Source organism: Pristiophorus japonicus, chromosome 1 (genome assembly GCF_044704955.1).
Source record: "Pristiophorus japonicus isolate sPriJap1 chromosome 1, sPriJap1.hap1, whole genome shotgun sequence".
NCBI classification, from domain to species: domain Eukaryota; kingdom Metazoa; phylum Chordata; class Chondrichthyes; family Pristiophoridae; genus Pristiophorus; species Pristiophorus japonicus.
In genome coordinates this window covers 459,256,881-459,281,329 of record NC_091977.1, presented here as the reverse complement: position 1 = coordinate 459,281,329, position 24,449 = coordinate 459,256,881, and positions in this window count along the sequence as shown.

Genomic DNA, 24,449 nt, shown 5'->3' with positions numbered 1-24,449 from the left:
TCGCCGCTTTCGACCTTCCCTCCTCGCAGCTTCCGACCTTCCCTCCTCACCGCTTCTGACCTTCCCTCCTCGCAGCTTCCGACCTTCCCTCCTCGCCGATTACGACCTCTGCTCTTCGCAACTTCCGACCTTCTCTCCTCGCCGCTTCCGGCCTTCCCTCCTCGCAGCTTCCGACCTTCCCTCCTCGCCGCTTCCGACCTTCCCTCCTCGCAACTTCCGACCTCTGCTCCTCGCCGCTTCCGACCTTCCCTCCTCGCAACTTCCGACCTTCCCTCCTCGCAACTTCCGACCTTCCCTCCTCGCAACTTCCGACCTTCCCTCCTCGCAACTACCGACCTCTGCTCCTCGCAACTTCCGACCTCTGCTCCTCGCAACTTCCGACCTCTGCTCCTCGCAACTTCCGACCTCTGCTCCTCGCAACTTCCGACCTCCGCTCCTCGCAGCTTCCGACCTTCCCTCCTCGCCGCTTACGACCTCCGCTCCTCGCCGCTACCGACCTTCCCTCCTCGCGGCTTCCGACCTTCCCTCCTCGCAACTTCCGACCTTCCCTCCTCGTAACTTCCGACCTCTGCTCCTCGCAACTTCCGACCTTCCCTCCTCGCCGCTTCCGACCTTCGCACCTCGCAACTTCCGACCTTCCCTCCTCGCAACTTCCGACCTTCCCTCCTCGCAACTTCCGACCTCCCCTCCTCGCAACTTTTGGCCTTCCCTCCTCACCGCTTCCGACCTTCCCTCCTCGCAACTTCCGACCTTCCCTCCTCGCAACTTCCGACCTTCCCTCCTCGCAACTTCCGACCTCCCCTCCTCGCAACTTTTGGCCTTCCCTCCTCGCCGCTTCCGACCTTCCCTCCTCTCCGCTTCCGACCTTCCCTCCTCGCCGCTTACGACCTTCCCTCCTCGCCGCTTACGACCTCTGCTCTTCGCAACATCCGACTTTCCCTCCTCGCCGTTTCCGACCTCCGCTCCTCGCCGCTTCCGACCTTCCCTCCTCGCCGCTTCTGACCTTCCCTCCTCGCAGCTTCTGACCTTCCCTCCTCGCAGCTTCCGACCTTCGCTCCTCGACGCTTCCGACCTTCCCTCCTCGCAGCTTGCGACCTTCCCTCCTCGACGCTTACGACCTCTGCTCCTCGCAACTTCCGACCTTCCCTCCTCGCAACTTCCGACCTCCCCTCCTCGCAACTTTTGGCCTTCCCTCCTCGCCGCTTCCGACCTTCCCTCCTCGCAACTTCCGACCTTCCCTCCTCGCAACTTCCGACCTTCCCTCCTCGCAACTTCCGACCTCCCCTCCTCGCAACTTTTGGCCTTCCCTCCTCGCAGCTTCCGACCTTCCCTCCTCGACGCTTCCGACCTTCCCTCCTCGCAGCTTGCGACCTTCCCTCCTCGACGCTTACGACCTCTGCTCCTAGCAACTTCCGACCTTCCCTCCTCGCAACTTCCGACCTTCCCTCCACGCAACTTTCGAACTCTGCTCCTCGCCGCTTCCGACTTTCCTTCCTCGCCACTTCCGACCTCTGCTCCTCGCAACTTCCGACCTTCCCTCCTCGCAGCTTCCGACCTCTGCTACTCGCAACTTCCGACCTTCCCTCCTCGCAACTTCCGACCTTCCCTCCTCGCAACTTCTGATCTTCCCTCCTCGCAGCTTCCGACCTTCCCTCCTCGCCGCTTTCGACCTTCCCTCCTCGCCGCTTCCGACCTCTACTCCTCGCAACTTCCGACCTTCCCTCCTCGCAACTTCTGACCTTCCCTCCTCGCAGCTTCCGACCTTCCCTCCTCGCCGCTTCCGACCTCTGCTCCTCGCAACTTCCGACCTTCCCTCCTCGCAACTTCCGACCTTCCCTCCTCGCAACTTCTGATCTTCCCTCATCGCAGCTTCCGACCTTCCCTCCTCGCCGCTTTCGACCTTCCCTACTCGCCGCTTCCGACCTCTGCTACTCGCAGCTTCTGACCTCCGCTTCTCGCAACTTCCGACCTCTGCTCCTCTCCGCTTCTGACCTTCCCTCCTCGCAACTTCCGACCTTCGCTCCTCGCAGCTTCCGACCTCTGCTCCTCGCAACTTCTGACCTCCGCTTCTCTTCGCTTCCGACTTTCCCTCCTCGTAACTTCCGACCTCTGCTCCTCGCAACTTCCGACTTCTGTTCCTCGCAACTTCCGACCTCTGCTCCTCACAACTTCCGACCTTCCCTCCTCGCAACTTCCGACCTTCGCTCCTCGCAACTTCCGACCTCTGCTCCTCGCAGCTTCCGACCTTCCCTCCTCGCAACTTCCGACTTCTGTTCCTCGCAACTTCCGACCTCTGCTCCTCACAACTTCCGACCTTCCCTCCTCGCAACTTCCGACCTCTGCTCCTCGCAGCTTCCGACCTTCCCTCCTCGCAGCTTCCGACCTCTGCTACTCGCAGCTTCTGACCTCCGCTTCTCGCAACTTCCGACCTCTGCTCCTCTCCGCTTCTGACCTTCCCTCCTCGCAACTTCCGACCTTCGCTCCTCGCAGCTTCCGACCTCTGCTCCTCGCAGCTTCTGACCTCCGCTTCTCTTCGCTTCCGACTTTCCCTCCTCGTAACTTCCGACCTCTGCTCCTCGCAACTTCCGACTTCTGCTCCTCGCAACTTCCGACCTCTGCTCCTCACAACTTCCGACCTTCCCTCCTCGCCGCTTCCGACTTCTGCTCCTCGCAGCTTCTGACCTCCGCTTCTCTTCGCTTCCGACCTCTGCTCCTCGCAACTTCCGACCTTCCCTCCTCGCAACTTCCGACCTTCCCTCATCGCAACTTCCGACCTTCACTCCTCGCCGCTTCCGACCTTCCCTCCTCGCCGCTTCCGACTTCCGCACCTCGCCGCTTCCGACCTTCCCTCCTCGCCGCTTTCGACCTTCCCTCCTCGCCGCTTCCGACCTTCCCTCCTCGCCGCTTCCGATCTTCCCTCCTCGCAAATTCCGACCTTCCCTCCTCGCAACTTCCGACCTTCCCTCCTCGCAACTTCCGACCTTCCCTCCTCGCAACTTCCGACCTTCCCTCCTCGCCGCTTCCGACCTCTGCTCCTCGCAACTTCCGACCTTCCCTCCTCGCAACTTCCGACCTTCCCTCCTCGCAACTTCTGACCTTCCCTCATCGCAGCTTCCGACCTTCCCTCCTCGCCGCTTTCGACCTTCCCTCCTCGCCGCTTCCGACCTCTGCTCCTCGCAACTTCCGACCTTCCCTCCTCGCAACTTCTTACCTTCCCTCCTCGCAACTTCCGACCTCTGCTCCTCGTCGCTTCCGACCTCTGCTCCTCTCAACTTCCGACCTTCCCTCCTCGCCGCTTCCGACCTTCCCTCCTCGCCGCTTCCGACCTTCCCTCCTCGCCGCTTCTGACCTCCGCTCCTCGCCACTTCCGACCTCCGCTCCTCGCAACTTCCGACCTTCCCTCCTCGCAGCTTCCGACCTCTGCTCCTCGCAACTTCCGACCTTGCCTGCTCGCCGCTTCCGACCTTCCCTCCTCGCCGCTTCCGACCTTCCCTCCTCGCCGCTTCCGACCTTCGCTCCTCGCAACTTCTTACCTTCCCTCCTCGCAACTTCCGACCTTCCCTCCTCGCAGCTTCCGACCTTCCCTCCTCGCCGCTTCCGACCTTCCCTCCTCGCCGCTTCCGACCTTCCCTCCTCGCCGCTTCTGACCTCCGCTCCTCGCCACTTCCGACCTCCGCTCCTCGCAACTTCTTACCTTCCCTCCTCGCAGCTTCCGACCTCCGCTCCTCGCCACTTCCGACCTCCGCTCCTCGCAGCTTCCGACCTCTGCTCCTCGCAGATTCTGACCTCCGCTTCTCTTCGCTTCCGACTTTCCCTCCTCATAACTTCCGACCTCTGCTCCTCGCAACTTCCGACTTCTGTTCCTCGCAACTTCCGACCTCTGCTCCTCACAACTTCCGACCTTCCCTCCTCGCAACTTCCGACCTCTGCTCCTCGCAGCTTCCGACCTTCCCTCCTCAAAACTTCCGACTTCTGTTCCTCGCAACTTCCGTCCTCTGCTCCTCACAACTTCCGACCTTCCCTCCTCGCAACTTCCGACCTCTGCTCCTCGCAGCTTCCGACCTTCCCTCCTCGCAGCTTCCGACCTCTGCTACTTGCAGCTTCTGACCTCCGCTTCTCGCAACTTCCGACCTCTGCTCCTCTCCGCTTCTGACCTTCCCTCCTCGCAACTTCCGACCTTCGCTCCTCGCAGCTTCCGACCTCTGCTCCTCGCAGCTTCTGACCTCCGCTTCTCTTCGCTTCCGACCTCTGCTCCTCGCAACTTCCGACCTTCCCTCCTCGCAACTTCCGACCTTCCCTCCTCGCAGCTTCCGACCTTCCCTCCTCGCCGCTTCCGACCTCTGCTCCTCGCAACTTCCGACCTTCCCTCCTCGCAACTTCCGACCTTCCCTCCTCGCAACTTCTGATCTTCCCTCATCGCAGCTTCCGACCTTCCCTCCTCGCCGCTTTCGACCTTCCTTCTTCGCCGCTTCCGACCTCTGCTACTCGCAGCTTCTGACCTCCGCTTCTCGCAACTTCCGACCTCTGCTCCTCTCCGCTTCTGACCTTCCCTCCTCGCAACTTCCGACCTTCGCTCCTCGCAGCTTCCGACCTCTGCTCCTCGCAGCTTCTGACCTCCGCTTCTCTTCGCTTCCGACCTCTGCTCCTCGCAACTTCCGACCTTCCCTCCTCGCAACTTCCGACCTTCCCTCATCGCAACTTCCGACCTTCCCTCCTCGCCGCTTCCGACCTCCGCTCTTCGCCGCTTCCGACCTTCGCTCCTCGCCGCTTCCGACTTCCGCACCTCGCCGCTTCCGACCTTCCCTCCTCGCCGCTTCCGACCTTCCCTCCTCGCCGCTTTCGACCTTCCCTCCTCGCCGCTTCCGTCCTTCCCTCCTCGCCGCTTCCGATCTTCCCTCCTCGCCGCTTTCGACCTTCCCTCCTCGCCGCTTTCGACCTTCCCTCCTCGCCGCTTCCGTCCTTCCCTCCTCGCCGCTTCCGATCTTCCCTCCTCGCAACTTCCGACCTTCCCTCCTCGCAACTTCTGACCTTCACTCCTTGCAACTTCCGACCTTCCCTCCTCGCCGCTTCCGACTTCTGTTCCTCGCAACGTCCGACCTCTGCTCCTCACAACTTCCGACCTTCCCTCTTCGCCGCTTCCGACTTCTGCTCCTCGCAACTTCCGACCTCTGCTCCTCACAACTTCCGACCTTCCCTCCTCGCCGCTTCCGACTTCTGCTCCTCGCAGCTTCTGACCTCCGCTTCTCTTCGCTTCCGACCTCTGCTCCTCGGAACTTCCGACCTTCCCTCCTCGCAACTTCCGACCTTCCCTCATCGCAACTTCCGACCTTCCCTCCTCGCCGCTTCCGACCTCCGCTCCTCGCCGCTTCCGACCTTCCCTCCTCGCCGCTTCCGGACTTCCGCACCTCGCCGCTTTCGACCTTCCCTCCTCGCCGCTTCCGACCTTCACTCCTCGCAACTTCCGACCTTCCCTCCTCGCAACTTCCGACCTTCCCTCCTCGCAACTTCCGACCTTCCCTCCTCGCAACTTCCGACCTTCCCTCCTCGCAACTTCCGACCTTCCCTCCTCGCAACTTTCGACCTTCCCTCCTCGCCACTTCCGACCTCTGCTCCTCGCAACTTCCGACCTTCCCTCCTCGCAACTTCTTACCTTCCCTCCTCGCAACTTCCGACCTCTGCTCCTCGTCGCTTCCGACCTTCCCTCCTCGCAACTTCCGACCTTCCCTCCTCGCAACTTCCGACCTTCCCTCCTCGCAACTTCCGACCTTCCCTCCTCGCAACTTTCGACCTTCCCTCCTCGCCACTTCCGACCTCTGCTCCTCGCAACTTCCGACCTTCCCTCCTCGCAACTTCTTACCTTCCCTCCTCGCAACTTCCGACCTCTGCTCCTCTCAACTTCCGACCTTCCCTCCTCGCCGCTTCCGACCTTCCCTCCTCGCAACTTCCGACCTTCCCTCCTCGCAACTTCCGACCTTCCCTCCTCGCCGCTTCCGACCTCTGCTCCTCGCAACTTCCGACCTTCCCTCCTCGCAACTTCCGACCTTCCCTCCTCGCAACTTCTGACCTTCCCTCCTCGCCGCTTCCGACCTTCCCTCCTCGCAACTTCCGACCTTCCCTCCTCGCAACTTCCGACCTTCCCTCCTCGTCGCTTACGACCTCTGCTCCTCTCAACTTCCGACCTTCCCTCCTCGCCGCTTTCGACCTTCCCTCCTCGCAACTTCCGACCTTCCCTCCTCGCCGCTTCCGACCTCTGCTCCTCGCAACTTCCGACCTTCCCTCCTCGCAACTTCTTACCTTCCCTCCTCGCAACTTCCGACCTCTGCTCCTCGTCGCTTCCGACCTTCCCTCCTCGCAGCTTCCGACCTTCCCTCCTCGCCGCTTCCGACTTCCCCTCCTCGCAACTTCCGACCATCTCTCCTCGCCGCTTCCGACCTTCCCTCCTCGCAGCTTCCGACCTTCCCTCCTCGCCGCTTCCGATCTTCCCTCCTCGCAACTTCCGACCTTCCCTCCTCGCAACTTCTGACCTTCACTCCTCGCAACTTCCGACCTTCCCTCCTCGCCGCTTCCGACCTCTGCTCCTCGCAACTTCCGACCTTCCCTCCTCGCCGCTTCCGACCTCTGCTCCTCGCAACTTCCGACCATCCCCCCTCGCAACTTCCGACCTTCCCTCCTCGCAACTTCCGACCTTCCCTCCTCGCAACTTCCGACCTTCCCTCCTCGCAACTTCCGACCTTCCCTCCTCGCAACTTCCGACCTTCCCTCCTCGCCGCTTCCGACCTCTGCTCCTCGCAACTTCCGACGTTCCCTCCTCGCAACTTCCGACCTTCCCTCCTCGCAACTTCTGATCTTCCCTCATCGCAGCTTCCGACCTTCCCTCCTCGCTGCTTTCGACCTTCCCTCCTCGCCGCTTCCGACCTCTGCTCCTCGCAACTTCCGACCTTCCCTCCTCGCAACTTGTGACCTTCCCTCCTCGCCGCTTCCGACCTCTGCTCCTCGCAACTTCCGACCTTCCCTCCTCGCAACTTCCGACCTCTGCTCCTCGCCGCTTCCGACCTTCCCTCCTCGCCGCTTCCGACCTTCCCTCCTCGCAACTTCCGACCTCTGCTCCTCGCCGCTTCCGACCTTCCCTCCTCGCAACTTCCGACCTCTGCTCCTCGCCGCTTCCGACCTCTGCTCCTCTCAACTTCCGACCTTCCCTCCTCGCCGCTTCCGACCTTCCCTCCTCGCCGCTTCCGACCTTCCCTCCTCGCCGCTTCCGACCTCCGCTCCTCGCCACTTCCGACCTCCGCTCCTCGCAACTTCCGACCTTCCCTCCTCGTAGCTTCCGACCTCTGCTCCTCGCAACTTCCGACCTTGCCTGCTCGCCGCTTCCGACCTTCCCTCCTCGCCGCTTCCGACCTCCGCTCCTCGCCACTTCCGACCTCCGCTTCTCGCAACTTCCGACCTTCCCTCCTCGCAACTTCCGACCTTCCCTCCTCGCAACTTCCGACCTCTGCTCCTCGCAGCTTCTGACCTCCGCTACTCTTCGCTTCCGACCTCTGCTCCTCGCAACTTCCGACCTTCCCTCATCGCAACTTCCGACCTTCTCTCCTCGCCGCTTCCGACCTCCGCTCCTCGCCGCTTCCGACCTTCCCTCCTCGCCGCTTCCGACTTCCGCACCTCGCCGCTTCTGACCTTCCCTCCTCGCCGCTTCCGACCTTCCCTCCTCGCCGCTTCCGACCTTCCCTCCACGCCGCTTCCGACCTTCCCACCTCGCAACTTCCGATCTTCCCTCCTCGCAACTTCCGACCTTCCCTCCTCGCAGCTTCCGACCTTCCCTCCTCGCAACTTCCGACCTTCCCTCCTCGCAACTTCCGACCTACCCTCCTCGGAACTTCCGACCTTCCCTCCTCGCAACTTCCGACCTTCCCTCCTCGCAACTTCCGACCTTCCCTCCTCGCCGCTTCCGACCTTCCCTCCTCGCCGCTTACGACCTTCCCTCCTCGCCGCTTCCGACTTTCCCTCCTCTCCGCTTCCGACCTTCCCTCCTCGCCGCTTCCGACCTTCCCTCCTCGCAACTTCCGACCTTCCCTCCTCGCAGCTTCCGACCTTCCCTCCTCACCGCTTCCGACCTCTGCTCCTCGCCGCTTCCGACCTTCCCTCCTCGCCGCTTCTGACCTTCCCTCCTCGCCGCTTCCGACCTCTGCTCCTCGCAACTTCCGACCTTCCCTCCTCGCCGCTTCCGACCTTCCCTCCTCGCCGCTTCCGACCTTCCCTCCTCGCCGCTTCCGACCTCCGCTCCTCGCCACTTCCGACCTCCGCTCCTCGCAACTTCCGACCTTCCCTCCTCGCAGCTTCCGACCTCTGCTCCTCGCAACTTCCGACCTTGCCTGCTCGCCGCTTCCGACCTTCCCTCCTCGCCGCTTCCGACCTCCGCTCCTCGCCACTTCCGACCTCCGCTTCTCGCAACTTCCGACCTTCCCTCCTCGCAGCTTCCGACCTCTGCTCCTCGCAGCTTCTGACCTCCGCTTCTCTTCGCTTCCGACTTTCCCTCCTCGTAACTTCCGACCTCTGCTCCTCGCAACTTCCGACTTCTGTTCCTCGCAACTTCCGACCTCTGCTCCTCACAACTTCCGACCTTCCCTCCTCGCAACTTCCGACCTTCGCTCCTCGCAACTTCCGACCTCTGCTCCTCGCAGCTTCCGACCTTCCCTACTCGCAACTTCCGACTTCTGTTCCTCGCAACTTCCGTCCTCTGCTCCTCACAACTTCCGACCTTCCCTCCTCGCAACTTCCGACCTCTGCTCCTCGCAGCTTCCGACCTTCACTCCTCGCAGCTTCCGACCTCTGCTCCTCACAACTTCCGACCTTCCCTCCTCGCAACTTCCGACCTTCGCTCCTCGCAACTTCCGACCTCTGCTCCTCGCAGCTTCCGACCTTCCCTACTCGCAACTTCCGACTTCTGTTCCTCGCAACTTCCGTCCTCTGCTCCTCACAACTTCCGACCTTCCCTCCTCGCAACTTCCGACCTCTGCTCCTCGCAGCTTCCGACCTTCACTCCTCGCAGCTTCCGACCTCTGCTACTCGCAGCTTCTGACCTCCGCTTCTCGCAACTTCCGACCTCTGCTCCTCTCCGCTTCTGACCTTCCCTCCTCGCAACTTCCGACCTTCGCTCCTCGCAGCTTCCGACCTCTGCTCCTCGCAGCTTCTGACGTCCGCTTCTCTTCGCTTCCGACTTTCCCTCCTCGTAACTTCCGATCTCTGCTCCTCGCAACTTCCGACTTCTGCTCCTCGCAACTTCCGACCTCTGCTCCTCACAACTTCCGACCTTCCCTCCTCGCCGCTTCCGACCTCCGCTCCTCGCCACTTCCGACCTCCGCTTCTCGCAACTTCCGACCTTCCCTCCTCGCAACTTCCGACCTTCCCTCCTCGCAACTTCCGACCTCTGCTCCTCGCAGCTTCTGACCTCCGCTACTCTTCGCTTCCGACCTCTGCTCCTCGCAACTTCCGACCTTCCCTCATCGCAACTTCCGACCTTCCCTCCTCGCCGCTTCCGACCTCAGCTCCTCGCCGCTTCCGACCTTCCCTCCTCGCCGCTTCCGACTTCCGCACCTCGCCGCTTCTGACCTTCCCTCCTCGCCGCTTCCGACCTTCCCTCCTCGCCGCTTCCGACCTTCCCTCCACGCCGCTTCCGACCTTCCCACCTCGCAACTTCCGATCTTCCCTCCTCGCAACTTCCGACCTTCCCTCCTCGCAGCTTCCGACCTTCCCTCCTCGCAACTTCCGACCTTCCCTCCTCGCAACTTCCGACCTCTGCTCCTCGCAACTTCCGACCTTCCCTCCTCGCAACTTCCGACCTTCCCTCCTCGCAACTTCCGACCTTCCCTCCTCGCAACTTCCGACCTACCCTCCTCGGAACTTCCGACCTTCCCTCCTCGCAACTTCCGACCTTCCCTCCTCGCAACTTCCGACCTTCCCTCCTCGCCGCTTCCGACCTTCCCTCCTCGCCGCTTACGACCTTCCCTCCTCGCCGCTTCCGACTTTCCCTCCTCTCCGCTTCCGACCTTCCCTCCTCGCCGCTTCCGACCTTCCCTCCTCGCAACTTCCGACCTTCCCTCCTCGCAGCTTCCGACCTTCCCTCCTCACCGCTTCCGACCTCTGCTCCTCGCCGCTTCCGACCTTCCCTCCTCGCCGCTTCTGACCTTCCCTCCTCGCCGCTTCCGACCTCTGCTCCTCGCAACTTCCGACCTTCCCTCCTCGCCGCTTCCGACCTTCCCTCCTCGCCGCTTCCGACCTTCCCTCCTCGCCGCTTCCGACCTCCGCTCCTCGCCACTTCCGACCTCCGCTCCTCGCAACTTCCGACCTTCCCTCCTCGCAGCTTCCGACCTCTGCTCCTCGCAACTTCCGACCTTGCCTGCTCGCCGCTTCCGACCTTCCCTCCTCGCCGCTTCCGACCTCCGCTCCTCGCCACTTCCGACCTCCGCTTCTCGCAACTTCCGACCTTCCCTCCTCGCAGCTTCCGACCTCTGCTCCTCGCAGCTTCTGACCTCCGCTTCTCTTCGCTTCCGACTTTCCCTCCTCGTAACTTCCGACCTCTGCTCCTCGCAACTTCCGACTTCTGTTCCTCGCAACTTCCGACCTCTGCTCCTCACAACTTCCGACCTTCCCTCCTCGCAACTTCCGACCTTCGCTCCTCGCAACTTCCGACCTCTGCTCCTCGCAGCTTCCGACCTTCCCTACTCGCAACTTCCGACTTCTGTTCCTCGCAACTTCCGTCCTCTGCTCCTCACAACTTCCGACCTTCCCTCCTCGCAACTTCCGACCTCTGCTCCTCGCAGCTTCCGACCTTCCCTCCTCGCAGCTTCCGACCTCTGCTACTCGCAGCTTCTGACCTCCGCTTCTCGCAACTTCCGACCTCTGCTCCTCTCCGCTTCTGACCTTCCCTCCTCGCAACTTCCGACCTTCGCTCCTCGCAGCTTCCGACCTCTGCTCCTCGCAGCTTCTGACCTCCGCTTCTCTTCGCTTCCGACTTTCCCTCCTCGTAACTTCCGACCTCTGCTCCTCGCAACTTCCGACTTCTGCTCCTCGCAACTTCCGACCTCTGCTCCTCACAACTTCCGACCTTCCCTCCTCGCCGCTTCCGACCTCTGCTCCTCGCAACTTCCGACCTTCCCTCCTCGCAACTTCCGACCTTCCCTCATCGCAACTTCCGACCTTCCCTCCTCGCCGCTTCCGACCTCCGCTCCTCGCCGCTTCCGACCTTCCCACCTCGCCGCTTCCGACCTCTGCTCCTCGCAACTTCCGACCTTCCCTCCTCGCAACTTCCGACCTTCCCTCATCGCAACTTCCGACCTTCCCTCCTCGCCGCTTCCGACCTTCCCACCTCGCCGCTTCCGACTTCCGCACCTCGCCGCTTCCGACCTTCCCTCCTCGCCGCTTCCGACTTCCGCTCCTCGCCGCTTCCGACCTTCCCTCCTCGCCGCTTTCGACCTTCCCTCCTCGCCGCTTCCGTCCTTCCCTCCTCGCCGCTTCCGATCTTCCCTCCACGCAACTTCCGACCTTCCCTCCTCGCAACTTCTGACCTTCACTCCTCGCAACTTCCGACCTTCCCTCCTCGTCGCTTCCGACCTCTGCTCCTCGCAACTTCCGACCTTCCCTCCTCGCCGCTTCCAACTTCTGTTCCTCGCAACTTCCGACCTCTGCTCCTCACAACTTCCGACCTTCCCTCTTCGCCGCTTCCGACTTCTGCTCCTCACAACTTCCGACCTTCCCTCCTCGCCGCTTCCGACTTCTGCTCCTCGCAGCTTCTGACCTCCGCTTCTCTTCGCTTCCGTCCTCTGCTCCTCGGAACTTCCGACCTTCCCACCTCGCAACTTCCGACCTTCCCTCCTCGCCGCTTCCGACCTTCCCTCCTCGCCGCTTCCGATCTTCCCTCCTCGCAACTTCGGACCTTCCCTCCTCGCAACTTCCGACCTTCCCTCCTCGCCGCTTCCGACCTTCCCTCCTCGCCGCTTCCGATATTCCCTCCTCGCAACTTCCGATCTTCCCTCCTCGCAACTTCTGACCTTCACTCCTCGCAACTTCCGACCTTCCCTCCTCGCCGCTTCCGACCTCTGCTCCTCGCAACTTCCGACCTTCCCTCCTCGCCGCTTCCGACCTCTGCTCCTCGCAACTTCCGACCTTCCCTCCTCGCAACTTCCGACCTTCCCTCCTCGCAACTTCCGACCTTCCCTCCTCGCAACTTCCGACCTTCCCTCCTCGCAACTTCCGACCTTCCCTCCTCGCAACTTCCGACCTTCCCTCCTCGCCGCTTCCGACCTCTGCTCCTCGCAACTTCCGACCTTCCCTCCTCGCAACTTCCGACCTTCCCTCCTCGCAACTTCTGACCTTCCCTCATCGCAGCTTCCGACCTTCCCTCCTCGCCGCTTTCGACCTTCCCTCCTCGCCGCTTCCGACCTCTGCTCCTCGCAACTTCCGACCTTCCCTCCTCGCAACTTCTTACCTTCCCTCCTCGCAACTTCCGACCTTCCCTCCTCGCCGCTTCCGACCTTCCCTCCTCGCCGCTTCCGACCTCCGCTCCTCGCCACTTCCGACCTCCGCTTCTCGCAACTTCCGACCTTCCCTCCTCGCAGCTTCCGACCTCTGCTCCTCGCAGCTTCTGACCTCCGCTTCTCTTCGCTTCCGACTTTCCCTCCTCGTAACTTCCGACCTCTGCTCCTCGCAACTTCCGACTTCTGCTCCTCGCAACTTCGGACCTCTGCTCCTCACAACTTCCGACCTTCCCTCCTCGCCGCTTCCGACTTCTGCTCCTCGCAGCTTCTGACCTCCGCTTCTCTTCGCTTCCGACCTCTGCTCCTCGCAACTTCCGACCTTCCCTCCTCGCAACTTCCGACCTTCCCTCATCGCAACTTTCGACCTTCCCTCCTCGCCGCTTCCGACCTCCGCTCCTCGCAACTTCCGACCTCCGCTCCTCGCAACTTCCGACCTTCCCTCCTCGCAGCTTCCGACCTCTGCTCCTCGCAACTTCCGACCTTCCCTCCTCGCCGCTTCCGACCTCTGCTCCTCGCAACTTCCGACCTTCCCTCCTCGCAACTTCCGACCTTCCCTCCTCGCAACTTCTGATCTTCCCTCATCGCAGCTTCCGACCTTCCCTCCTCGCCGCTTTCGACCTTCCCTACTCGCCGCTTCCGACCTCTGCTCCTCGCAACTTCCGACCTTCCCTCCTCGCAACTTCTGACCTTCCCTCCTCGCAACTTCTGACCTCTGCTCCTCGCCGCTTCCGACCTCTGCTCCTCTCAACTTCCGACCTTTCCTCCTCGCCGCTTCCGACCTTCCCTCCTCGCCGCTTCCGACCTTCCCTCCTCGCCGCTTCCGACCTCCACTCCTCGCCACTTCCGACCTCCGCTCCTCGCAACTTCCGACCTTGCCTGCTCGCAACTTCCGACCTTCCCTCCTCGGAACTTCCGACCTTCCCTCCTCGCAACTTCCGACCTCCGCTCCTCGCAACTTCCGACCTCTGCTCCTCGCAACTTCCGGCCTTCCCTCCTCGCCGCTTCTGACTTCCGCTCATCGCCGCTTCCGACCTACCCTCCTCGCAACTTCCGACCTTCCCTCCTCGCAGCTTCCGACCTCTGCTCCTCGCAACTTCCGGCCTTCCCTCCTCGCCGCTTCTGACTTCCGCTCAACGCCGCTTCCGACCTACCCTCCTCGCAACTTCCGACCTCTGCTCCTCGCAACTTCCGACCTCTGCTCCTCGCAGCTTCTGACCTCCACTTCTCGCAACTTCCGACCTTCCCTCCTCGCAACTTCCCACCTTCGCTCCTCGCAACTTCCGACCTCTGCTCCTCGCAGCTTCCGACCTCTGCTACTCGCAGCTTCTGACCTCCGCTTCTCGCAACTTCCGACCTCTGCTCCTCTCCGCTTCTGACCTTGCCTGCTCGCAACTTCCGACCTTCCCTCCTCGGAACTTCCGACCTTCCCTCCTCGCAACTTCCGACCTCCGCTCCTCGCAACTTCCGACATCCGCTCCTCGCAACTTCCGACCTTCCCTCCTCGCAACTTCCGGCCTTCCCTCCTCGCCGCTTCTGACTTCCGCTCAACGCCGCTTCCGACCTACCCTCCTCGCAACTTCCGACCTTCCCTCCTCGCAGCTTCCGACCTCTGCTCCTCGCAACTTCCGGCCTTCCCTCCTCGCCGCTTCTGACTTCCGCTCAACGCCGCTTCCGACCTACCCTCCTCGCAACTTCCGACCTCTGCTCCTCGCAACTTCCGACCTCTGCTCCTCGCAGCTTCTGACCTCCGCTTCTCGCAACTTCCGACCTTCCCTCCTCGCAACTTCCGACCTTCGCTCCTCGCAACTTCCGACCTCTGCTCCTCGCAGCTTCCGACCTCTGCTACTCGCAGCTTCTGACCTCCGCTTCTCGCAACTTCCGACCTCTGCTCCTCTCCGCTTCTGACCTTCCCTCCTCGCAACTTCCGACCTTCGCTCCTCGCAGCTTCCGACCTCTGCTCCTCGCAGCTTCTGACCTCCGCTTCTCTTCGCTTCCGACTTTCCCTCCTCGTAACTTCCGACCTCTGCTCCTCGCAACTTCCGACTTCTGTTCCTCGCAACTTCCGACCTCTGCTCCTCACAACTTCCGACCTTCCCTCCTCGCCGCTTCCGACTTCTGCTCCTCGCAACTTCCGACCTCTGCTCCTCGCAGCTTCCGACCTTCCCTCCTCGCAACTTCCGACTTCTGTTCCTCGCAACTTCCGACCTCTGCTCCTCACAACTTCCGACCTTCCCTCCTCGCAACTTCCGACCTCTGCTCCTCGCAGCTTCCGACCTTCCCTCCTCGCAGCTTCCGACCTCTGCTACTCGCAGCTTCTGACCTCCGCTTCTCGCAACTTCCGACCTCTGCTCCTCTCCGCTTCTGACCTTCCCTCCTCGCAACTTCCGACCTTCGCTCCTCGCAGCTTCCGACCTCTGCTCCTCGCAGCTTCTGACCTCCGCTTCTCTTCGCTTCCGACTTTCCCTCCTCGTAACTTCCGACCTCTGCTCCTCGCAACTTCCGACTTCTGCTCCTCGCAACTTCCGACCTCTGCTCCTCACAACTTCCGACCTTCCCTCCTCGCCGCTTCCGACCTCAGCTCCTCGCCGCTTCCGACCTTCCCTCCTCGCCGCTTCCGACTTCCGCACCTCGCCGCTTCTGACCTTCCCTCCTCGCCGCTTCCGACCTTCCCTCCTCGCCGCTTCCGACCTTCTCTCCACGCCGCTTCCGACCTTCCCACCTCGCAACTTCCGATCTTCCCTCCTCGCAACTTCCGACCTTCCCTCCTCGCAGCTTCCGACCTTCCCTCCTCGCAACTTCCGACCTTCCCTCCTCGCAACTTCCGACCTCTGCTCCTCGCAACTTCCGACCTTCCCTCCTCGCAACTTCCGACCTTCCCTCCTCGCAACTTCCGACCTTCCCTCCTCGCAACTTCCGACCTACCCTCCTCGGAACTTCCGACCTTCCCTCCTCGCAACTTCCGACCTTCCCTCCTCGCAACTTCCGACCTTCCCTCCTCGCCGCTTCCGACCTTCCCTCCTCGCCGCTTACGACCTTCCCTCCTCGCCGCTTCCGACTTTCCCTCCTCTCCGCTTCCGACCTTCCCTCCTCGCCGCTTCCGACCTTCCCTCCTCGCAACTTCCGACCTTCCCTCCTCGCAGCTTCCGACCTTCCCTCCTCACCGCTTCCGACCTCTGCTCCTCGCCGCTTCCGACCTTCCCTCCTCGCCGCTTCTGACCTTCCCTCCTCGCCGCTTCCGACCTCTGCTCCTCGCAACTTCCGACCTTCCCTCCTCGCCGCTTCCGACCTTCCCTCCTCGCCGCTTCCGACCTTCCCTCCTCGCCGCTTCCGACCTCCGCTCCTCGCCACTTCCGACCTCCGCTCCTCGCAACTTCCGACCTTCCCTCCTCGCAGCTTCCGACCTCTGCTCCTCGCAACTTCCGACCTTGCCTGCTCGCCGCTTCCGACCTTCCCTCCTCGCCGCTTCCGACCTCCGCTCCTCGCCACTTCCGACCTCCGCTTCTCGCAACTTCCGACCTTCCCTCCTCGCAGCTTCCGACCTCTGCTCCTCGCAGCTTCTGACCTCCGCTTCTCTTCGCTTCCGACTTTCCCTCCTCGTAACTTCCGACCTCTGCTCCTCGCAACTTCCGACTTCTGTTCCTCGCAACTTCCGACCTCTGCTCCTCACAACTTCCGACCTTCCCTCCTCGCAACTTCCGACCTTCGCTCCTCGCAACTTCCGACCTCTGCTCCTCGCAGCTTCCGACCTTCCCTACTCGCAACTTCCGACTTCTGTTCCTCGCAACTTCCGTCCTCTGCTCCTCACAACTTCCGACCTTCCCTCCTCGCAACTTCCGACCTCTGCTCCTCGCAGCTTCCGACCTTCCCTCCTCGCAGCTTCCGACCTCTGCTACTCGCAGCTTCTGACCTCCGCTTCTCGCAACTTCCGACCTCTGCTCCTCTCCGCTTCTGACCTTCCCTCCTCGCAACTTCCGACCTTCGCTCCTCGCAGCTTCCGACCTCTGCTCCTCGCAGCTTCTGACCTCCGCTTCTCTTCGCTTCCGACTTTCCCTCCTCGTAACTTCCGACCTCTGCTCCTCGCAACTTCCGACTTCTGCTCCTCGCAACTTCCGACCTCTGCTCCTCACAACTTCCGACCTTCCCTCCTCGCCGCTTCCGACCTCTGCTCCTCGCAACTTCCGACCTTCCCTCCTCGCAACTTCCGACCTTCCCTCATCGCAACTTCCGACCTTCCCTCCTCGCCGCTTCCGACCTCCGCTCCTCGCCGCTTCCGACCTTCCCACCTCGCCGCTTCCGACCTCTGCTCCTCACAACTTCCGACCTTCCCTCCTCGCAACTTCCGACCTTCCCTCATCGCAACTTCCGACCTTCCCTCCTCGCCGCTTCCGACCTTCCCACCTCGCCGCTTCCGACTTCCGCACCTCGCCGCTTCCGACCTTCCCTCCTCGCCGCTTCCGACTTCCGCTCCTCGCCGCTTCCGACCTTCCCTCCTCGCCGCTTTCGACCTTCCCTCCTCGCCGCTTCCGTCCTTCCCTCCTCGCCGCTTCCGATCTTCCCTCCTCGCAACTTCCGACCTTCCCTCCTCGCAACTTCTGACCTTCACTCCTCGCAACTTCCGACCTTCCCTCCTCGTCGCTTCCGACCTCTGCTCCTCGCAACTTCCGACCTTCCCTCCTCGCCGCTTCCAACTTCTGTTCCTCGCAACTTCCGACCTCTGCTCCTCACAACTTCCGACCTTCCCTCTTCGCCGCTTCCGACTTCTGCTCCTCACAACTTCCGACCTTCCCTCCTCGCCGCTTCCGACTTCTGCTCCTCGCAGCTTCTGACCTCCGCTTCTCTTCGCTTCCGACCTCTGCTCCTCGGAACTTCCGACCTTCCCTCCTCGCAACTTCCGACCTTCCCTCCTCGCCGCTTCCGACCTTCCCTCCTCGCCGCTTCCGATCTTCCCTCCTCGCAACTTCCGACCTTCCCTCCTCGCAACTTCCGACCTTCCCTCCTCGCCGCTTCCGACCTTCCCTCCTCGCCGCTTCCGATCTTCCCTCCTCGCAACTTCCGATCTTCCCTCCTCGCAACTTCTGACCTTCACTCCTCGCAACTTCCGACCTTCCCTCCTCGCCGCTTCCGACCTCTGCTCCTCGCAACTTCCGACCTTCCCTCCTCGCCGCTTCCGACCTCTGCTCCTCGCAACTTCCGACCTTCCCTCCTCGCAACTTCCGACCTTCCCTCCTCGCAACTTCCGAACTTCCCTCCTCGCAACTTCCGACCTTCCCTCCTCGCAACTTCCGACCTTCCCTCCTCGCAACTTCCGACCTTCCCTCCTCGCCGCTTCCGACCTCTGCTCCTCGCAACTTCCGACCTTCCCTCCTCGCAACTTCCGACCTTCCCTCCTCGCAACTTCTGACCTTCCCTCATCGCAGCTTCCGACCTTCCCTCCTCGCCGCTTTCGACCTTCCCTCCTCGCCGCTTCCGACCTCTGCTCCTCGCAACTTCCGACCTTCCCTCCTCGCAACTTCTTACCTTCCCTCCTCGCAACTTCCGACCTTCCCTCCTCGCCGCTTCCGACCTTCCCTCCTCGCCGCTTCCGACCTCCGCTCCTCGCCACTTCCGACCTCCGCTTCTCGCAACTTCCGACCTTCCCTCCTCGCAGCTTCCGACCTCTGCTCCTCGCAGCTTCTGACCTCCGCTTCTCTTCGCTTCCGACTTTCCCTCCTCGTAACTTCCGACCTCTGCTCCTCGCAACTTCCGACTTCTGCTCCTCGCAACTTCCGACCTCTGCTCCTCACAACTTCCGACCTTCCCTCCTCGCCGCTTCCGACTTCTGCTCCTCGCAGCTTCTGACCTCCGCTTCTCTTCGCTTCCGACCTCTGCTCCTCGCAACTTCCGACCTTCCCTCCTCGCAACTTCCGACCTTCCCTCATCGCAACTTTCGACCTTCCCTCCTCGCCGCTTCCGACCTCCGCTCCTCGCAACTTCCGACCTCCGCTCCTCGCAACTTCCGACCTTCCCTCCTCGCAGCTTCCGACCTCTGCTCCTCGCAACTTCCGACCTTCCCTCCTCGCCGCTTCCGACCTCTGCTCCTCACAACTTCCGACCTTCCCTCCTCGCAACTTCCGACCTTCCCTCCTCGCAACTTCTGATCTTCCCTCATCGCAGCTTCCGACCTTCCCTCCTCGCCGCTTTCGACCTTCCCTACTCGCCGCTTCCGACCTCTGCTCCTCGCAACTTCCGACCTTCCCTCCTCGCAACTTCTGACCTTCCCTCCTCGCAACTTCTGACCTCTGCTCCTCGCCGCTTCCGACCTCTGCTCCTCTCAACTTCCGACCTTTCCTCCTCGCCGCTTCCGACCTTCCCTCCTCGCCGCTTCCGACCTTCCCTCCTCGCCGCTTCCGACCTCCACTCCTCGCCACTTCCGACCTCCGCTCCTCGCAACTTCCGACCTTGCCTGCTCGCAACTTCCGACCTTCCCTCCTCGGAACTTCCGACCTTCCCTCCTCGCAACTTCCGACCTCCGCTCCTCGCAACTTCCGACATCCGCTCCTCGCAACTTCCGACCTTCCCTCCTCGCAGCTTCCGACCTCTGCTCCTCGCAACTTCCGGCCTTCCCTCCTCGCCGCTTCTGACTTCCGCTCATCGCCGCTTCCGACCTACCCTCCTCGCAACTTCCGACCTCTGCTCCTCGCAACTTCCGACCTCTGCTCCTCGCAGCTTCTGACCTCCACTTCTCGCAACTTCCGACCTTCCCTCCTCGCAACTTCCGACCTTCGCTCCTCGCAACTTCCGACCTCTGCTCCTCGCAGCTTCCGACCTCTGCTACTCGCAGCTTCTGACCTCCGCTTCTCGCAACTTCCGACCTCTGCTCCTCTCCGCTTCTGACCTTGCCTGCTCGCAACTTCCGACCTTCCCTCCTCGGAACTTCCGACCTTCCCTCCTCGCAACTTCCGACCTCCGCTCCTCGCAACTTCCGACATCCGCTCCTCGCAACTTCCGACCTTCCCTCCTCGCAGCTTCCGACCTCTGCTCCTCGCAACTTCCGGCCTTCCCTCCTCGCCGCTTCTGACTTCCGCTCAACGCCGCTTCCGACCTACCCTCCTCGCAACTTCCGACCTTCCCTCCTCGCAGCTTCCGACCTCTGCTCCTCGCAACTTCCGGCCTTCCCTCCTCGCCGCTTCTGACTTCCGCTCAACGCCGCTTCCGACCTACCCTCCTCGCAACTTCCGACCTCTGCTCCTCGCAACTTCCGACCTCTGCTCCTCGCAGCTTCTGACCTCCGCTTCTCGCAACTTCCGACCTTCCCTCCTCGCAACTTCCGACCTTCGCTCCTCGCAACTTCCGACCTCTGCTCCTCGCAGCTTCCGACCTCTGCTACTCGCAGCTTCTGACCTCCGCTTCTCGCAACTTCCGACCTCTGCTCCTCTCCGCTTCTGACCTTCCCTCCTCGCAACTTCCGACCTTCGCTCCTCGCAGCTTCCGACCTCTGCTCCTCGCAGCTTCTGACCTCCGCTTCTCTTCGCTTCCGACTTTCCCTCCTCGTAACTTCCGACCTCTGCTCCTCGCAACTTCCGACTTCTGTTCCTCGCAACTTCCGACCTCTGCTCCTCACAACTTCCGACCTTCCCTCCTCGCCGCTTCCGACTTCTGCTCCTCGCAACTTCCGACCTCTGCTCCTCGCAGCTTCCGACCTTCCCTCCTCGCAACTTCCGACTTCTGTTCCTCGCAACTTCCGACCTCTGCTCCTCACAACTTCCGACCTTCCCTCCTCGCAACTTCCGACCTCTGCTCCTCGCAGCTTCCGACCTTCCCTCCTCGCAGCTTCCGACCTCTGCTACTCGCAGCTTCTGACCTCCGCTTCTCGCAACTTCCGACCTCTGCTCCTCTCCGCTTCTGACCTTCCCTCCTCGCAACTTCCGACCTTCGCTCCTCGCAGCTTCCGACCTCTGCTCCTCGCAGCTTCTGACCTCCGCTTCTCTTCGCTTCCGACTTTCCCTCCTCGTAACTTCCGACCTCTGCTCCTCGCAACTTCCGACTTCTGCTCCTCGCAACTTCCGACCTCTGCTCCTCACAACTTCCGACCTTCCCTCCTCGCCGCTTCCGACTTCTGCTCCTCGCAGCTTCTGACCTCCGCTTCTCTTCGCTTCCGACCTCTGCTCCTCGCAACTTCCGACCTTCCCTCCTCGCAACTTCCGACCTTCCCTCATCGCAACTTCCGACCTTCCCTCCTCGCCGCTTCCGACCTCCGCTCCTCGCCGCTTCCGACCTTCCCTCTTGCCGCTTCCGACCTTCCCTACTCGCAACTTCCGTCCTTCCCTCCTCGCAACTTCCGACCTTCCCTACTCGCAACTACCGACCTCTGCTCCTCGCAACTTCCGACCTCTGCTCCTCGCAACTTCCGACCTCTGCTCCTCGCAGCTTCCGACCTCTGCTCCTCGCAGTTTCCGACCTTCCCTCCTCGCCGCTCCGACCTCCGCTCCTCGCAGCTTCCGACCTCTGATCTTCGCAGCTTCCGACCTTCTCTCCTCGCAACTTCCGACCTCTGCTCCTCGCAACTTCCGACCTCCGCTCCTCGCAGCTTCCGACCTCTGCTCCTCTTCGCTTCCGACCTCTGCTCCTCGCAACTTCCGACCTTCCCTCTTCGCCGCATCCGACCTCCGCTCCTCGCCGCTTCCGACCTTCCCTCCTCGCCGCTTCCGACCTTCCCTCCTCGCAACTTCCGACCTTCCCTCCTCGCAGCTTCCGACCTTCCCTCCTCGCAACTTCCGACCTTCGCTTCTCGCAACTTCCGACGTTCCCTCCTCACCGTTTCCGACCTTCCCTCCTCGAAAATTCCGACCTTCCCTCCTCGCAACTTCCGACCTTCCCTCCTCGCAACTTCCGACCTTCCCTCATCGCCGATTCCGACTTTCCCTCCTCGCCGCTCCCGACCTCCGCTCCTCGCCGCTTCCGACCTTCCCTCCTCACCGCTTCCGACCTTCCCTCCTCGCCGCTTCTGACCTTCCCTCCTCGCAGCTTCCGACCTTCCCTCCTTGCCGCTTCCGACCTTCCCTCCTCGCAGCTTCCGACCTTCCCTCCTCGCCGCTTCCGGCCTTTCCTCCTTGCAGCTTCCGACCTTCCCTCCTCGCCGCTTCCGACCTCTGCTCCTCGCCGCTTCCGACCTTCCCTCCTCGCAGCTTCCGACCTTCCCTATTCGCCGCTTCCGACCTTCCCTCCTCGCAACTTCCGACCTCTGCTCCTCGCAACTTCCGACCTTCCCTCATCGCAACTTTCGACCTTCCCTCCTCGCCGCTTCCGACCTCCGCTCCTCGCAGCTTCCGACCTCTGCTCCTCGCAACTTCCGACCTTCCCTCATCGCAACTTTCGACCTTCCCTCCTCGCCGCTTCCGACCTCCGCTCATCGCCGCTTCCGACCTACCCTCCTCGCAACTTCCGACCTTCCCTCCTCGCAGCTTCTGACTTCCGCTCAACGCCGCTTCCGACCTACCCTCCTCGCAACTTCCGACCTCTGCTCCTCGCAACTTCCGACCTCTGCTCCTCGCAACTTCCGGCCTTCCCTCCTCGCCGCTTCTGACTTCCGCTCAACGCCGCTTCCGACCTACCCTCCTCGCAACTTCCGACCTCTGCTCCTCGCAACTTCCGACCTCTGCTCCTCGCAGCTTCTGACCTCCGCTTCTCGCAACTTCCGACCTTCCCTCCTCGCAACTTCCGACCTTCGCTCCTCGCAACTTCCGACCTCTGCTCCTCGCAGCTTCCGACCTCTGCAACTCGCAGCTTCTGACCTCCGCTTCTCGCAACTTCCGACCTCTGCTCCTCTCCGCTTCTGACCTTCCCTCCTCGCAACTTCCGACCTTCGCTCCTCGCAGCTTCCGACCTCTGCTCCTCGCAGCTTCTGACCTCCGCTTCTCTTCGCTTCCGACTTTCCCTCCTCGTAACTTCCGACCTCTGCTCCTCGCAACTTCCGACTTCTGTTCCTCGCAACTTCCGACCTCTGCTCCTCACAACTTCCGACCTTCCCTCCTCGCCGCTTCCGACTTCTGCTCCTCGCAACTTCCGACCTCTGCTCCTCGCAGCTTCCGACCTTCCCTCCTCGCAACTTCCGACTTCTGTTCCTCGCAACTTCCGACCTCTGCTCCTCACAACTTCCGACCTTCCCTCCTCGCAACTTCCGACCTCTGCTCCTCGCAGCTTCCGACCTTCCCTCCTCGCAGCTTCCGACCTCTGCTACTCGCAGCTTCTGACCTCCGCTTCTCGCAACTTCCGACCTCTGCTCCTCTCCGCTTCTGACCTTCCCTCCTCGCAACTTCCGACCTTCGCTCCTCGCAGCTTCCGACCTCTGCTCCTCGCAGCTTCTGACCTCCGCTTCTCTTCGCTTCCGACTTTCCCTCCTCGTAACTTCCGACCTCTGCTCCTCGCAACTTCCGACTTCTGCTCCTCGCAACTTCCGACCTCTGCTCCTCACAACTTCCGACCTTCCCTCCTCGCCGCTTCCGACTTCTGCTCCTCGCAGCTTCTGACCTCCGCTTCTCTTCGCTTCCGACCTCTGCTCCTCGCAACTTCCGACCTTCCCTCCTCGCAACTTCCGACCTTCCCTCATCACAACTTCCGACCTTCCCTCCTCGCCGCTTCCGACCTCCGCTCCTCGCCGCTTCCGACCTTCCCTCCTCGCCGCTTCCGACTTCTGCTCCTCGCAGCTTCTGACCTCCGCTTCTCTTCGCTTCCGACCTCTGCTCCTCGCAACTTCCGACCTTCCCTCCTCGCAACTTCCGACCTTCCCTCATCACAACTTCCGACCTTCCCTCCTCGCCGCTTCCGACCTCCGCTCCTCGCCGCTTCCGACCTTCCCTCCTCGCCGCTTCCGACTTCTGCTCCTCGCAGCTTCTGACCTCCGCTTCTCTTCGCTTCCGACCTCTGCTCCTCGCAACTTCCGACCTTCCCTCCTCGCAACTTCCGACCTTCCCTCCTCGCAACTTCCGACCTTCCCTCATCGCAACTTCCGACCTTCCCTCCTCGCCGCTTCCGACCTTCCCTACTCGCAACTTCCGACCTTCCCTCCTCGCAACTTCCGACCTTCCCTACTCGCAACTACCGACCTCTGCTCCTCGCAACTTACGACCTCTGCTCCTCGCAACTTCCGACCTCTGCTCCTCTTCACTTCCGACCTCTGCTCCTCGCAGCTTCCGACCTCTGCTCCTCGCAGTTTCCGACCTTCCCTCCTCGCCGCTCCGACCTCCGCTCCTCGCAGCTTCCGACCTCCGCTCCTCGCAGCTTCCGACCTTCCCTCCTCGCCGCTTCCGACCTCTGCTCTTCGCAGCTTCCGACCTTCTCTCCTCGCAACTTCCGACCTCTGCTCCTCGCAACTTCCGACCTCCGCTCGTCGCAGCTTCCGACCTCTGCTCCTCTTCGCTTCCGACCTCTGCTCCTCGCAACTTCCGACCTTCCCTCTTCGCCGCATCCGACCTCCGCTCCTCGCCGCTTCCGACCTTCCCTCCTCGCCGCTTCCGACCTTCCCTCCTCGCAACTTCCGACCTTCCCTCCTCGCAGCTTCCGACCTTCCCTCCTCGCAACTTCCGACCTTCGCTTCTCGCAACTTCCGACGTTCCCTCCTCACCGTTTCCGACCTTCCCTCCTCGAAAATTCCGACCTTCCCTCCTCGCAACTTCCGACCTTCCCTCCTCGCAACTTCCGACCTTCCCTCCTCGCCGATTCCGACTTTCCCTCCTCGCCGCTCCCGACCTCCGCTCCTCGCCGCTTCCGACCTTCCCTCCTCACCGCTTCCAACCTTCCCTCCTCGCCGCTTCTGACCTTCCCTCCTCGCAGCTTCCGACCTTCCCTCCTTGCCGCTTCCGACCTTCCCTCCTCGCAGCTTCCGACCTTCCCTCCTCGCCGCTTCCGGCCTTTCCTCCTCGCAGCTTCCGACCTTCCCTCCTC